At 44.2% G+C, this 14,944-nt stretch overlaps 1 protein-coding gene and 1 long non-coding RNA gene across 2 annotated transcripts in view; both read right to left on the reverse strand.

The window, feature by feature from the left end:
* LOC129829403 (RNA-binding protein 10-like) overlaps nt 1-3,058 on the reverse strand; it is a 164,548-nt gene extending 161,490 nt beyond the window's left edge. The window contains exon 1 of the mRNA XM_055891084.1: nt 2,817-3,058. The gene's annotated coding sequence lies outside the window, so the exon portion shown is untranslated. The remainder of the gene's footprint in view (nt 1-2,816) is intronic.
* Nucleotides 3,059-8,851: 5,793 nt separating this feature from the next.
* LOC129829407 (uncharacterized) lies at nt 8,852-13,110 on the reverse strand. The gene is made up of 2 exons (XR_008755387.1): nt 12,711-13,110; nt 8,852-12,666 (listed from the first exon to the last, which is right to left on the reverse strand). It is a non-coding gene; the product is annotated as an uncharacterized LOC129829407 (long non-coding RNA).
* Nucleotides 13,111-14,944: the final 1,834 nt, after the last annotated feature.

The following is a 14,944-nucleotide window of genomic DNA, read 5'->3' on the forward strand; positions in this document are numbered from 1 at the left end:
TTCAACCAAGTTATGATCACTGTAACCTAGTGAGTTCAACCAAGTTATGATCACTGTAACCTAGTGAGTTCAACCAAGTTATGATCACTATAACCTAGTGAGTTCAACCAAGTTATGATCACTGTAACCTAGTGAGTTCAACCAAGTTATGATCACTGTAACCTAGTGAGTTCAACCAAGTTATGATCACTGTAACCTAGTGAGTTCAACCAAGTTATGATCACTGTAACCTAGTGAGTTCAACCAAGTTATGATCACTGTAACCTAGTGAGTTCAACCAAGTTATGATCACTGTAATCTATTGAGTTCAACCAAGTTATGATCACTGTAACCTAGTGAGTGAGACCAAGTTATGATCACTGTAACCTAGTGAGTTCAACCAAGTTATGATCACTGTAACCTAGTGAGTTCAACCAAGTTATGATCACTGTAACCTAGTGAGTTCAACCAAGTTATGATCACTATAACCTAGTGAGTTCAACCAAGTTATGATCACTGTAACCTAGTGAGTTCAACCAAGTTATGATCACTGTAACCTAGTGAGTGAGACCAAGTTATGATCACTGTAACCTAGTGAGTTCAACCAAGTTATGATCACTGTAACCTAGTGAGTTCGACCAAGTTATGATCACTGTAACCTAGTGAGTTCAACCAAGTTATGATCACTGTAACCTAGTGAGTTCAACCAAGTTATGATCACTGTAACGTAGTGAGTTCGACCAAGTTATGATCACTGTAACCTAGTGAGTTCAACCAAGTTATGATCACTATAACCTAGTGAGTTCAACCAAGTTATGATCACTGTAACCTAGTGAGTTCAACCAAGTTATGATCACTGTAACCTAGTGAGTACGACCAAGTTATGATCACTGTAACGTAGTGAGTTCAACCAAGTTATGATCACTGTAACCTAGTGAGTTCAACCAAGTTATGATCACTGTAACCTAGTGAGTTCAACCAAGTTATGATCACTGTAACGTAGTGAGTTCGACCAAGTTATGATCACTGTAACCTAGTGAGTTCAACCAAGTTATGATCACTATAACCTAGTGAGTTCAACCAAGTTATGATCACTGTAACGTAGTGAGTTCAACCAAGTTATGATCACTGTAACGTAGTGCCACAGATCCAGCTTCAGAACAACGTTCAGCCATGTTGGTAAAAACGTGATCGATACAAGTTGATGACGCGATACCGGACCTATCAGTGAACGTTCTGGTTGGTGATGTCATACCGGACCTATCAGTGAACGTTCTGGTTGGTGATGTCATACCGGACCTATCAGTGAACGTTCTGGTTGATGATGCGATACCGGACCTATCAGTGAACGTTCTGGTTGATGATGCGATACCGGACCTATCAGTGAACGTTCTGGTTGATGATGCGATACCGGACCTATCAGTGAACGTTCTGGTTGGTGACGCGATACCGGACCTATCAGTGAACGTTCTGGTTGGTGATGTCATACCGGACCTATCAGTGAACGTTCTGGTTGGTGATGTCATACCGGACCTATCAGTGAACGTTCTGGTTGGTGATGTCATACCGGACCTATCAGTGAACGTTCTGGTTGGTGATGTCATACCGGACCTATCAGTGAACGTTCTGGTTGGTGATGTCATACCGGACCTATCAGTGAACGTTCTGGTTGGTGATGTAATACCGGACCAATCAGTGAACGTTCTGGTTGGTGATGTCATACCAGACCTATCAGTGAACGTTCTGGTTGATGATGTGATACCGGACCTATCAGTGAACGTTCTGGTTGATGATGTCATACCGGACCTATCAGTGAACGTTCTGGTTGATGATGTGATACCGGACCTATCAGTGAACGTTCTGGTTGGTGATGTAATACCGGACCAATCAGTGAACGTTCTGGTTGGTGATGTGATACCGTTCATGCAGGAACCAATGAGGTTGCTGGGATGGGGGGGGGGGGGGGGGGGGGCGTTCATGCAGGAACCAATGAGGTTGCTGGGATGGGGGGGGGGGGGGCGTTCATGCAGGAACCAATGAGGTTGGTGGGATTGGGGGGGGGGGGGGGGGGCGTTCATGCAGGAACCAATGAGGTTGCTGGGGGGGGGGGGGGCGTTCATGCAGGAACCAATGAGGTTGCTGGGGGCATTCCGTGCAGATGCAGGAACGCCCTGAATTGCAAGCTGCAGTTGCACACAATTGACAAAAGGGGGGCGCTTCGTTCAGCAGCACTTTGAAGGTTTGACATTAGAGATTCGTATTTTTTTAATGGATTTAAGAAAAAAAATGCAAATCTCTAATGTAAAGCCTACAAAGTTGCCTACAATTATGTCAGATCGTGACATGTGAGGTCAAATATTTTTTTTTTACCTGACCAAATTATTATATGGCCTGTAAAAACAAAATGAGCAAACGGGTCTTTCTGTTTTGTCTGTCATAATATTTGACAGCTCCACTGAGACGGGCAGTGAATCGGCCACCCGGCACCGATGTAAATAAAGAACGTCATTGTACCCACTGACCCTCGATGACCGACAGTCGGGACACACGAAACCATCACAGACTGATCCGGACACCGCAAACTGCCTGCATGCACTGATGCACTGAATAATCATTTGTAATTGCAAATAAATATCCGGGATTTTCTTGCAAACATAACACAGAAAATATAACAGAACGAGTAATATTTAGTTATTGCCAGCTGATAGTGATGTTGGTGAAGGTGGTTAGCCAATGTAAACAGGATTAGCTTTAGGACCAGTCTCAATGAACAGTTTAGACAGCATATCGACGATTCAATAAAACGCTCGTTATTGTGCAAATCATAAATATCTTACCTTCCTCACGTTCAAGTTAAGTTTCTGGTGTAATGATATCCGTCTACATGTGTTTCCTAGCTACTGAAGTGAAGGAGGGTGTGTTAGTTCGGGTCCAAAAATTATATTTGCAAAATGGCTTCATTTTGTGTACTTGGGCGGTGCTTGATAGTTGTTTCGACTATATGATTGGTGTATACAACGCGCACATACTTTCTCCGGGAATATGATTGGACGACAGTGAACCATTAAAGTTAATTTACGCAGGACAGGACAGGAGATCCATACGAATGGGCTTTTAAAAAAGTATTGAAAAACTGTTATGTTATTATTCTTTCTCTGTCGGTACTACAACACGTTACTATTACACTGTTATGTTGGGTACTACAACACGTTACTATTACACTGTTATGTTGGGTACTACAACACGTTACTATTACACTGTTATGTTGGGTACTACAACACGTTACTATTACACTGTTATGTTGGGTACTACAACACGTTACTATTACACTGTTATGTTGGGTACTACAACACGTTACTATTACACTGTTATGTTGGGTACTACAACACGTTACTATTACACTGTTATGTTGGGTACTACAACACGTTACTATTACGCTGTTATGTTGGGTACTACAACACGTTACTATTACTGTTATGTTGGGTACTACAACTGTTACTATTACTGTTATGTTGGGTACTACAACACGTTACTATTACTGTTATGTTGGGTACTACAACACGTTACTATTACACTGTTATGTTGGGTACTACAACACGTTACTATTACTGTTATGTTGGGTACTACAACACGTTACTATTACTGTTATGTTGGGTACTACAACACGTTACTATTACTGTTATGTTGGGTACTACAACACGTTACTATTACACTGTTATGTTGGGTACTACAACACGTTACTATTACACTGTTATGTTGGGTACTAAAACACGTTACTATTACACTGTTATGTTGGGTACTACAACACGTTACTATTACACTGTTATGTTGGGTACTACAACACGTTACTATTACACTGTTATGTTGGGTACTACAACACGTTACTATTACACTGTTATGTTGGGTACTACAACACGTTACTATTACACTGTTATGTTGGGTACTACAACACGTTACTATTACTGTTATGTTGGGTACTACAACACGTTACTATTACTGTTATGTTGGGTACTACAACACGTTACTATTACTGTTATGTTGGGTACTACAACACGTTACTATTACACTGTTATGTTGGGTACTACAACACGTTACTATTACACTGTTATGTTGGGTACTACAACACGTTACTATTACACTGTTATGTTGGGTACTACAACACGTTACTATTACTGTTATGTTGGGTACTACAACACGTTACTATTACACTGTTATGTTGGGTACTACAACACGTTACTATTACACTGTTATGTTGGGTACTACAACACGTTACTATTACACTGTTATGTTGGGTACTACAACACGTTACTATTACACTGTTATGTTGGGTACTACAACACGTTACTATAACACTGTTATCATGGGTACTACAACACGTTACTATAACACTGTTATGTTGGGTACTACAACACGTTACTATTACTGTTATGTTGGGTACTACAACACGTTACTATTACACTGTCATGTTGGGTACTACAACACGTTACTATTACACTGTTATGTTGGGTACTACAACACGTTACTATTACACTGTTATGTTGGGTACTACAACACGTTACTATTACGCTGTTATGTTGGGTACTACAACACGTTACTATTACTGTTATGTTGGGTACTACAACACGTTACTATTACACTGTTATGTTGGGTACTACAACACGTCACTATAACACTGTTATGTTGGGTACTACAACACGTTACTATTACACTGTTATGTTGGGTACTACGACACGTTACTATTACACTGTTATGTTGGGTACTACAACACGTTACTATTACACTGTTATTACTAGTACATGATATTACATTGTACTTTGTATTAGAATACAATATATTACATATTATATACATATTACAATGTATGTGAATATACCACGACCTGATAGGACAGGTAACTAATAACCATTGACAGTAACCATTCCTCTATATTGAAACGAGCAGACAACACAACTCGCATTCAAGACAGAGAAAGAAATTACAAACAAGCCTGAATACCCTAAAAAAATAACTTTATTTTGAAAAACCTTAAGAAAAAAAATACTAAGATGTCATATTGTACAAAACAAAATAACAGATCGTCGACCCACAAACCTTTCAGGCAGCCAGGTAAAACAGAGTACAATACTAAAGCTTCGTTTTCTCAGGTATAATTTACTTTTAGTAGAAGATCTTAAAATAAACCGTTTTTAGCTATGCAAACGTAGTAAAAGCAGAGGACAGAGCAGTAACGATACAGTATAAAGGGAAACACAATAGTGATCAATGTTCCTTCGGCACTGAGCAAATTTCAGGTCTTTAAGTTACAGTTTTACTGTGAACACTGAGGCTGTACCCGCTTTAAGTTACCGTTTCACTGTGAACACTGAGGCTGTACCCACTAAGTTACAGTTTTACTGTGAACACTGAGGCTGTACCCGCTTTAAGTTACAGTTTTACTGTGAACACTGAGGCTGTACCCGCTTTAAGTTACCGTTTCACTGTGAACACTGAGGCTGTACCCACTAAGTTACAGTTTTACTGTGAACACTGAGGCTGTACCCGCTTTAAGTTACAGTTTTACTGTGAACACTGAGGCTGTACCCGCTTTAAGTTACCGTTTCACTGTGAACACTGAGGCTGTACCCACTAAGTTACAGTTTTACTGTGAACACTGAGGCTGTACCCGCTTTAAGTTACAGTTTTACTGTGAACACTGAGGCTGTACCCGCTTTAAGTTACAGTTTTACTGTGAACACTGAGGCTGTACCCGCTTTAAGTTACAGTTTTGACAGTGGTCAAGTAGGCTACTGTGGCTATTTGATCACGATGTAGGCCTACCAGAGTGGCCTACCATCAAATAAAAACTAGAGAAACTGCATCACATTACATTTTAACATTGGAAATAGCCGTTCTATCGTTCAACCTACAGTAGCAGTCAATGTGTGGTGTTCAACGTAAGGCCTACATTCCATGATGACAAAAAACATGTTGGGATTGACAACCTGTTCATCCACTTGTCCTTTAGACGAGGAGGTGACTGTTTTTGTGTTGGTTGATGCAAGAAACCACAAAATAAAATGCATTATTATTCCCATACCATTATTACAGCGAATCAGACAAATTATGCTACCCTCTGCTTATTTGTTACTTAGCTTATTCAAGCGTGTCTCAAAATACAACACTGCCTCTTTAAGAACGAATATAGAACGATATTGCAGCTCTGGTTGGTTACGACGCACCGGTCTGTGTAGAGTATGGGCCTGTGTCGGGCCTGATGTCGTGCCTGATGTGGTGACTGATGTGGTGACTGATGTCAGGCCTGATGTCGGGCCTGATGTGGTGACTGATGTGGGGCCTGATGTCGGGCCTGATGTGGTGACTGGTGTCGGGCCTGATGTGGGGCCTGATGTGGTGACTGATGTGGGGCCTGATGTCGGGCCTGATGTGGTGACTGGTGTCGGGCCTGATGTGGGGCCTGATGTGGTGACTGATGTGGGGCCTGATGTCGGGCCTGATGTGGTGACTGATGTGGGGCCTGATGTGGGGCCTGATGTGGTGACTGGTGTCGGGCCTGATGTGGTGACTGGTGTCGGGCCTGATGTGGGGCCTGATGTGGGGCCTGATGTCGGGCCTGATGTGGTGACTGGTGTCGGGCCTGATGTGGGGCCTGATGTGGTGACTGATGTGGGGCCTGATGTCGGGCCTGATGTGGTGACTGATGTGGGGCCTGATGTGGGGCCTGATGTGGTGACTGGTGTCGGGCCTGATGTGGTGACTGGTGTCGGGCCTGATGTGGGGCCTGATGTGGTGACTGATGTGGGGCCTGATGTCGGGCCTGATGTGGTGACTGGTGTCGGGCCTGATGTGGGGCCTGATGTGGTGACTGATGTGGGGCCTGATGTCGGGCCTGATGTGGTGACTGATGTGGGGCCTGATGTGGTGACTGATGTGGTGTCGTGCCTGATGTCGTGCCTGACGTCGTGCCTGATGTCGTGTCGTGCCTGATGTCGGGCCTGATGTGGTGACTGATGTGGGGCCTGATGTCGGGCCTGATGTGGGGCCTGATGTCGGGCCTGATGTGGGGCCTGATGTGGTGACTGATGTGGGGCCTGATGTCGGGCCTGATGTGGTGACTGATGTGGGGCCTGATGTCGGGCCTGATGTGGTGACTGGTGTCGGGCCTGATGTGGGGCCTGATGTGGTGACTGATGTGGGGCCTGAAGTCGGGCCTGATGTGGTGACTGATGTGGGGCCTGATGTCGGGCCGGTGTCGTGTCGTGCCTGATGTCGGGCCGGTGTCGTGTCGTGCCTGATGTGGGGCCTGATGTGGTGACTGATGTGGGGCCTGATTTCGTGCCTGACGTCGGGCCTGATGTCGTGTCGTGCCTGATGTGGGGCCTGATGTGGTGCCTGATGTCGTGCCTGATGTCGTGCCTGATGTCGGGCCTGATGTGGTGACTGATGCCGGGCCTGATGTGGTGACTGATGCCGGGCCTGATGTCGGGCCTGATGTTATGACTGATGTCGGGCCTGATGTGGTGACTGATGTCGGGCCTGATGTGGTGACTGATGTCGGGCCTGATGTGGTGACTGATGTCGGGCCTGATTTTGGGCCTGACGTCGGGCCTGATGTCGTGTCGGGCCTGATGTCGTGCCTGATGTCGGGCCTGATGTGGTGACTGATGTCGGGCCTGATGTCTGCCTGACGTCGTGCCTGATGTCGTGCCTGATGTGGTGACTGATGTCGGGCCTGATGTCGTGCCTGACGTCGGGCCTGATGTCGGGCCTAATGTCGTGTCGTGCCTGATGTCGTGGCTGTCAATGCAATAGATTCCTACTCCAACGCTCTCTGCCTACAAGAAAATCTCTCACATAGTTAGTTTTGTTTCAGTATGTCGCATTTGAAAGTGGCTAATATTGCGTTGATTCAATCATAATTTGCACAGTAGAGGGAAACGTTGATAGTGTTAACAGGGAAAACTAGACAGTTCAATGTCGTGCATCTGTGGTCCCGGGGAACCGTGCACCCTTTATAGGGAACATAATATTAACAGTACGTGGAGTAAGTATTTATTATATTTTTTATTTTATTTATCCGTTATTTTACCAGGAAAGTTGAATGAGAACACTTTCTCATTTACAGCAACGACCTGGGGAATAGTTACAGAGGAGAGGGATGAATGAGCCAATTGGAAACTGGGTATTATTAGGTGACCGTGATGGTTTGAGGGACAGATTGGGAATTTAGTCAGGACACCGGGGTTAACACCACTACTCTGACCACAGAGAGCCAGGACACCGGGGTTAACACCCCTACTCTTACGATAAGTGCCATGGGATCTTTAATGACCTCAGAGAGTCAGGACACCCGTTTAACGTCCCATCCGAAGGACGGCACCATACACAGGGCAGTGTCCCCAATCACTGCCCTGGGGCATTGGGATATTTCGTAGACCAGAGGAAAGAGTGCCTCCTACTGGCTCTCCAACACCACTTCCAGCAGCATCTGGTCTCCCATCCAGGGACCGACCAGGAAATGGAAATAAACTTTAAGGGCAGGTTTCCCAGACACAAATTAAGTTAAGTAATAAAAAGCATGTTCAATAGAAAATCTCCATTGAACTATATTTTTAGTCCAGGACTACGATTAATCTGTGTCTGGGAAATTATCTCTAGATATCAAATCTCTTTTAAATAAGCCCACTGTAGCTTATTGATTACATCAACTGCCATCTCCGTAGATAAAGTTTAAATCTCTCGAAAGTCCTCTCCTCTCTTCATCTCACTCTCTCCATCTTCCTCTCACTCTCTCCATCACCCCCACACAAAAAAAGACTAAAACATGAAAATGAAATCTTCATATATTCATATATTAAAATGCTAAAATATAAAATAGTTTGTACATCTTTATTTCATTCTGAACAGCTGTTGGTCTAATGACCACAGAGATCCGAGAACCACAGTATAATATTGGCACCCTTAAAATAATTCAACATTTTCTTCTAAAAAAAAAAAAAACTTGTGCGTTCACACGTATATTTGTTTGATTAACAACTGCACAGAACCAAGAAAATAAAAGTCACTTCAAAGTCAGAAAATGGCCTGGACTAAAGTATTCCAAATTCAAATTCATTTGGTTGGAGGCAGGTGATTATCTTTATACTGTGTAATTTTATCTCCCCAACCAGTGTCAACCAGTCTTACAGTACTGACGATAACAACCAGTCTTACAGTACTGACGATAACAACCAGTCTCACAGTACTGACGATAACAACCAGTCTCAACCAGTCTCACAGTACTGACGATAACAACCAGTCTCACAGTACTGACGACACAACCAGTCTCACAGTACTGACGACACAACCAGTCTCACAGTACTGACGACACAACCAGTCTCACAGTACTGACGACACAACCAGTCTCACAGTACTGACGACACAACCAGTCTCACAGTACTGACGACACAACCAGTCTCACAGTACTGACAACACAACCAGTCTCACAGTACTGACAACACAACCAGTCTCACAGTACTGACAACACAACCAGTCTCACAGTACTGACAACACAACCAGTCTCACAGTACTGACAACACAACCAGTCTCACAGTACTGACAACACAACCAGTCTTACAGTACTGACAACACAACCAGTCTTACAGTACTGACAACACAACCAGTCTCACAGTACTGACGATAACAACCAGTCTCACAGTACTGACGATAACAACCAGTCTCACACACACACCTGTCTTACACGCTCACACACACACACCTGTGTTAATCCTTTCGCATGCTTCGGTTCGGCTGAACGAGTGTACTCGCATGCTCCCTTAAAAAGACTTTCGCTTGAAAAACAAGAAAAAAAGTAGCGATGGTACTGTTTGTCCAACTTGAGACGCCGTAGCCAGTATAAACTTCCTCAAAATAATCAGAATTAATCTAAAAGATAACTCAAGAAATCTGTCATAAATTGACGTTTTTTGTCGAGATGTTAGTCGAATGGTTTTAAATCTAAGATATTTCTCAATGAAAACTATTAGTCTGTTGTTGACCAATCACACACACTTATTGAAGTATCCCTACTGTTGACAAATCACTGACGAAGGGGGCGTAGACTTCGGTACTGTTGACCAATCACTGACGAAGGGGGCGTAGACTTCGGTACTGTTGACCAATCACTGACGAAGGGGCGTACACTTCGACTACTGAACTTCAGCTTGCCAGGAGAAAAAAACACGAACAGCCCGAAAAAACCCTCACCGAAATGTAACAGAAACGTCACACGAAGTAGAAAATATAAAATATTCACAAACTGTTTTGGATGGGAAGCATGCGGATAACTTTACTTTACACACCTGTCTTACACACAGCTCACACACACCTGCAGACTGTAGGACCTGAGTTAGAGCATGGACCAGAAGCCCATCAAAATATAATTGTTAATAAAGTAGGGCTGAGGGGACGCAACTAAGGGGTTAAAAACAGGACTCTCGCTTTCTCAGCTTCCTCTATATAGTAACCTGAAGGCAGGTAACACAGCTTCCTCTATATAGTAACCTGAAGGCAGGTAACACAGCTTCCTCTATATAGTAACCTGAAGGCAGGTAACACAGCTTCCTCTATATAGTAACCTGAAGGCAGTGGACAGGAGACACAGCTTCCTCTATATAGTAACCTGAAGGCAGGTAACACAGCTTCCTCTATATAGTAACCTGAAGGCAGTGGACAGGTGACACAGCTTCCTCTATATAGTAACCTGAAGGCAGGTAACACAGCTTCCTCTATATAGTAACCTGAAGGCAGGTAACACAGCTTCCTCTATATAGTAACCTGAAGGCAGGTAACACAGCTTCCTCTATATAGTAACCTGAAGGCAGGTAACACAGCTTCCTCTATATAGTAACCTGAAGGCAGGTAACACAGCTTCCTCTATATAGTAACCTGAAGGCAGGTAACACAGCTTCCTCTATATAGTAACCTGAAGGCAGGTAACACAGCTTCCTCTATATAGTAACCTGAAGGCAGGTAACACAGCTTCCTCTATATAGTAACCTGAAGGCAGGTAACACAGCTTCCTCTATATAGTAACCTGAAGGCAGTGGACAGGTAACACAGCTTCCTCTATATAGTAACCTGAAGGCAGGTAACACAGCTTCCTCTATATAGTAACCTGAAGGCAGGTAACACAGCTTCCTCTATATAGTAACCTGAAGGCAGTGGACAGGTAACACAGCTTCCTCTATATAGTAACCTGAAGGCAGTGGACAGGTAACACAGCTTCCTCTATATAGTAACCTGAAGGCAGGTAACACAGCTTCCTCTATATAGTAACCTGAAGGCAGGTAACACAGCTTCCTCTATATAGTAACCTGAAGGCAGTGGACAGGTAACACAGCTTCCTCTATATAGTAACCTGAAGGCAGTGGACAGGTAACACAGCTTCCTCTATATAGTAACCTGAAGGCAGTGGACAGGTAACACAGCTTCCTCTATATAGTAACCTGAAGGCAGGTAACACAGCTTCCTCTATATAGTAACCTGAAGGCAGTGGACAGGTAACACAGCTTCCTCTATATAGTAACCTGAAGGCAGTGGGCAGGTAACACAGCTTCCTCTATATAGTAACCTGAAGGCAGGTAACACAGCTTCCTCTATATAGTAACCTGAAGGCAGTGGGCAGGTAACACAGCTTCCTCTATATAGTAACCTGAAGGCAGTGGACAGGTAACACAGCTTCCTCTATATAGTAACCTGAAGGCAGTGAACAGGTAACACAGCTTCCTCTATATAGTAACCTGAAGGCAGGTAACACAGCTTCCTCTATATAGTAACCTGAAGGCAGTGGGCAGGTAACACAGCTTCCTCTATATAGTAACCTGAAGGCAGTGGGCAGGTAACACAGCTTCCTCTATATAGTAACCTGAAGGCAGTGGGCAGGTAACACAGCTTCCTCTATATAGTAACCTGAAGGCAGTGGGCAGGTAACACAGCTTCCTCTATATAGTAACCTGAAGGCAGTGAACAGGTAACACAGCTTCCTCTATATAGTAACCTGAAGGCAGTGGGCAGGTAACACAGCTTCCTCTATATAGTAACCTGAAGGCAGTGGACAGGTAACACAGCTTCCTCTATATAGTAACCTGAAGGCAGTGGACAGGTGACACAGCTTCCTCTATATAGTAACCTGAAGGCAGTGGACAGGTGACACAGCTTCCTCTATATAGTAACCTGAAGGCAGTGAACAGGTAACACAGCTTCCTCTATATAGTAACCTTAAGGCAGGTAACACAGCTTCCTCTATATAGTAACCTGAAGGCAGTGGACAGGTGACACAGCTTCCTCTATATAGTAACCTGAAGGCAGTGGACAGGTGACACAGCTTCCTCTATATAGTAACCTGAAGGCAGTGGGCAGGTAACACAGCTTCCTCTATATAGTAACCTGAAGGCAGTGGACAGGTAACACAGCTTCCTCTATATAGTAACCTGAAGGCAGTGGGCAGGTAACACAGCTTCCTCTATATAGTAACCTGAAGGCAGTGGGCAGGTAACACAGCTTCCTCTATATAGTAACCTGAAGGCAGTGGGCAGGTAACACAGCTTCCTCTATATAGTAACCTGAAGGCAGTGGGCAGGTAACACAGCTTCCTCTATATAGTAACCTGAAGGCAGTGGACAGGTGACACAGCTTCCTCTATATAGTAACCTGAAGGCAGTGGGCAGGTAACACAGCTTCCTCTATATAGTAACCTGAAGGCAGTGGACAGGTGACACAGCTTCCTCTATATAGTAACCTGAAGGCAGTGGGCAGGTAACACAGCTTCCTCTATATAGTAACCTGAAGGCAGTGGACAGGTGACACAGCTTCCTCTATATAGTAACCTGAAGGCAGTGGACTGGTAACACAGCTTCCTCTATATAGTAACCTGAAGGCAGGTGACAGGTGACACAGCTTCCTCTATATAGTAACCTGAAGGCAGTGGGCAGGTAACACAGCTTCCTCTATATAGTAACCTGAAGGCAGTGGACAGGTAACACAGCTTCCTCTATATAGTAACCTGAAGGCAGGTAACACAGCTTCCTCTATATAGTAACCTGAAGGCAGGTAACACAGCTTCCTCTATATAGTAACCTGAAGGCAGGTAACACAGCTTCCTCTATATAGTAACCTGAAGGCAGGTAACACAGCTTCCTCTATATAGTAACCTGAAGGCAGGTAACACAGCTTCCTCTATATAGTAACCTGAAGGCAGTGGACAGGTAACACAGCTTCCTCTATATAGTAACCTGAAGGCAGTGGACAGGTAACACAGCTTCCTCTATATAGTAACCTGAAGGCAGGTAACACAGCTTCCTCTATATAGTAACCTGAAGGCAGGTAACACAGCTTCCTCTATATAGTAACCTGAAGGCAGGTAACACAGCTTCCTCTATATAGTAACCTGAAGGCAGGTAACACAGCTTCCTCTATATAGTAACCTGAAGGCAGGTAACACAGCTTCCTCTATATAGTAACCTGAAGGCAGTGGACAGGTAACACAGCTTCCTCTATATAGTAACCTGAAGGCAGTGGACAGGTAACACAGCTTCCTCTATATAGTAACCTGAAGGCAGGTAACACAGCTTCCTCTATATAGTAACCTGAAGGCAGGTAACACAGCTTCCTCTATATAGTAACCTGAAGGCAGGTAACACAGCTTCCTCTATATAGTAACCTGAAGGCAGGTAACACAGCTTCCTCTATATAGTAACCTGAAGGCAGTGGACAGGTAACACAGCTTCCTCTATATAGTAACCTGAAGGCAGGTAACACAGCTTCCTCTATATAGTAACCTGAAGGCAGGTAACACAGCTTCCTCTATATAGTAACCTGAAGGCAGTGGGCAGGTAACACAGCTTCCTCTATATAGTAACCTGAAGGCAGGTAACACAGCTTCCTCTATATAGTAACCTGAAGGCAGGTAACACAGCTTCCTCTATATAGTAACCTGAAGGCAGGTAACACAGCTTCCTCTATACAGTAACCTGAAGGCAGTGGACACAGCTTCCTCTATATAGTAACCTGAAGGCAGGTAACACAGCTTCCTCTATATAGTAACCTGAAGGCAGGTAACACAGCTTCCTCTATATAGTAACCTGAAGGCAGCGGACAGGAGACACAGCTTCCTCTATATAGTAACCTGAAGGCAGGTAACACAGCTTCCTCTATATAGTAACCTGAAGGCAGTGGACAGGTAACACAGCTTCCTCTATATAGTAACCTGAAGGCAGTGGACAGGTAACACAGCTTCCTCTATATAGTAACCTGAAGGCAGGTAACACAGCTTCCTCTATATAGTAACCTGAAGGCAGGTAACACAGCTTCCTCTATATAGTAACCTGAAGGCAGGTAACACAGCTTCCTCTATATAGTAACCTGAAGGCAGTGGACAGGAGACACAGCTTCCTCTATATAGTAACCTGAAGGCAGGTAACACAGCTTCCTCTATATAGTAACCTGAAGGCAGGTAACACAGCTTCCTCTATATAGTAACCTGAAGGCAGGTAACACAGCTTCCTCTATATAGTAACCTGAAGGCAGGTAACACAGCTTCCTCTATATAGTAACCTGAAGGCAGGTAACACAGCTTCCTCTATATAGTAACCTGAAGGCAGTGGACAGGTAACACAGCTTCCTCTATATAGTAACCTGAAGGCAGGGAACACAGCTTCCTCTATATAGTAACCTGAAGGCAGGTAACACAGCTTCCTCTATATAGTAACCTGAAGGCAGTGGACAGGTAACACAGCTTCCTCTATATAGTAACCTGAAGGCAGTGGACAGGTAACACAGCTTCCTCTATATAGTAACCTGAAGGCAGTGGACAGGTAACACAGCTTCCTCTATATAGTAACCTGAAGGCAGTGGACAGGTGACACAGCTTCCTCTATATAGTAACCTGAAGGCAGGTGACACAGCTTCCTCTATATAGTAACCTGAAGGC

The sequence above is a fragment of the Salvelinus fontinalis genome, chromosome 31 (assembly GCF_029448725.1).
Source record: "Salvelinus fontinalis isolate EN_2023a chromosome 31, ASM2944872v1, whole genome shotgun sequence".
NCBI classification, from domain to species: Eukaryota; Metazoa; Chordata; class Actinopteri; order Salmoniformes; family Salmonidae; genus Salvelinus; species Salvelinus fontinalis.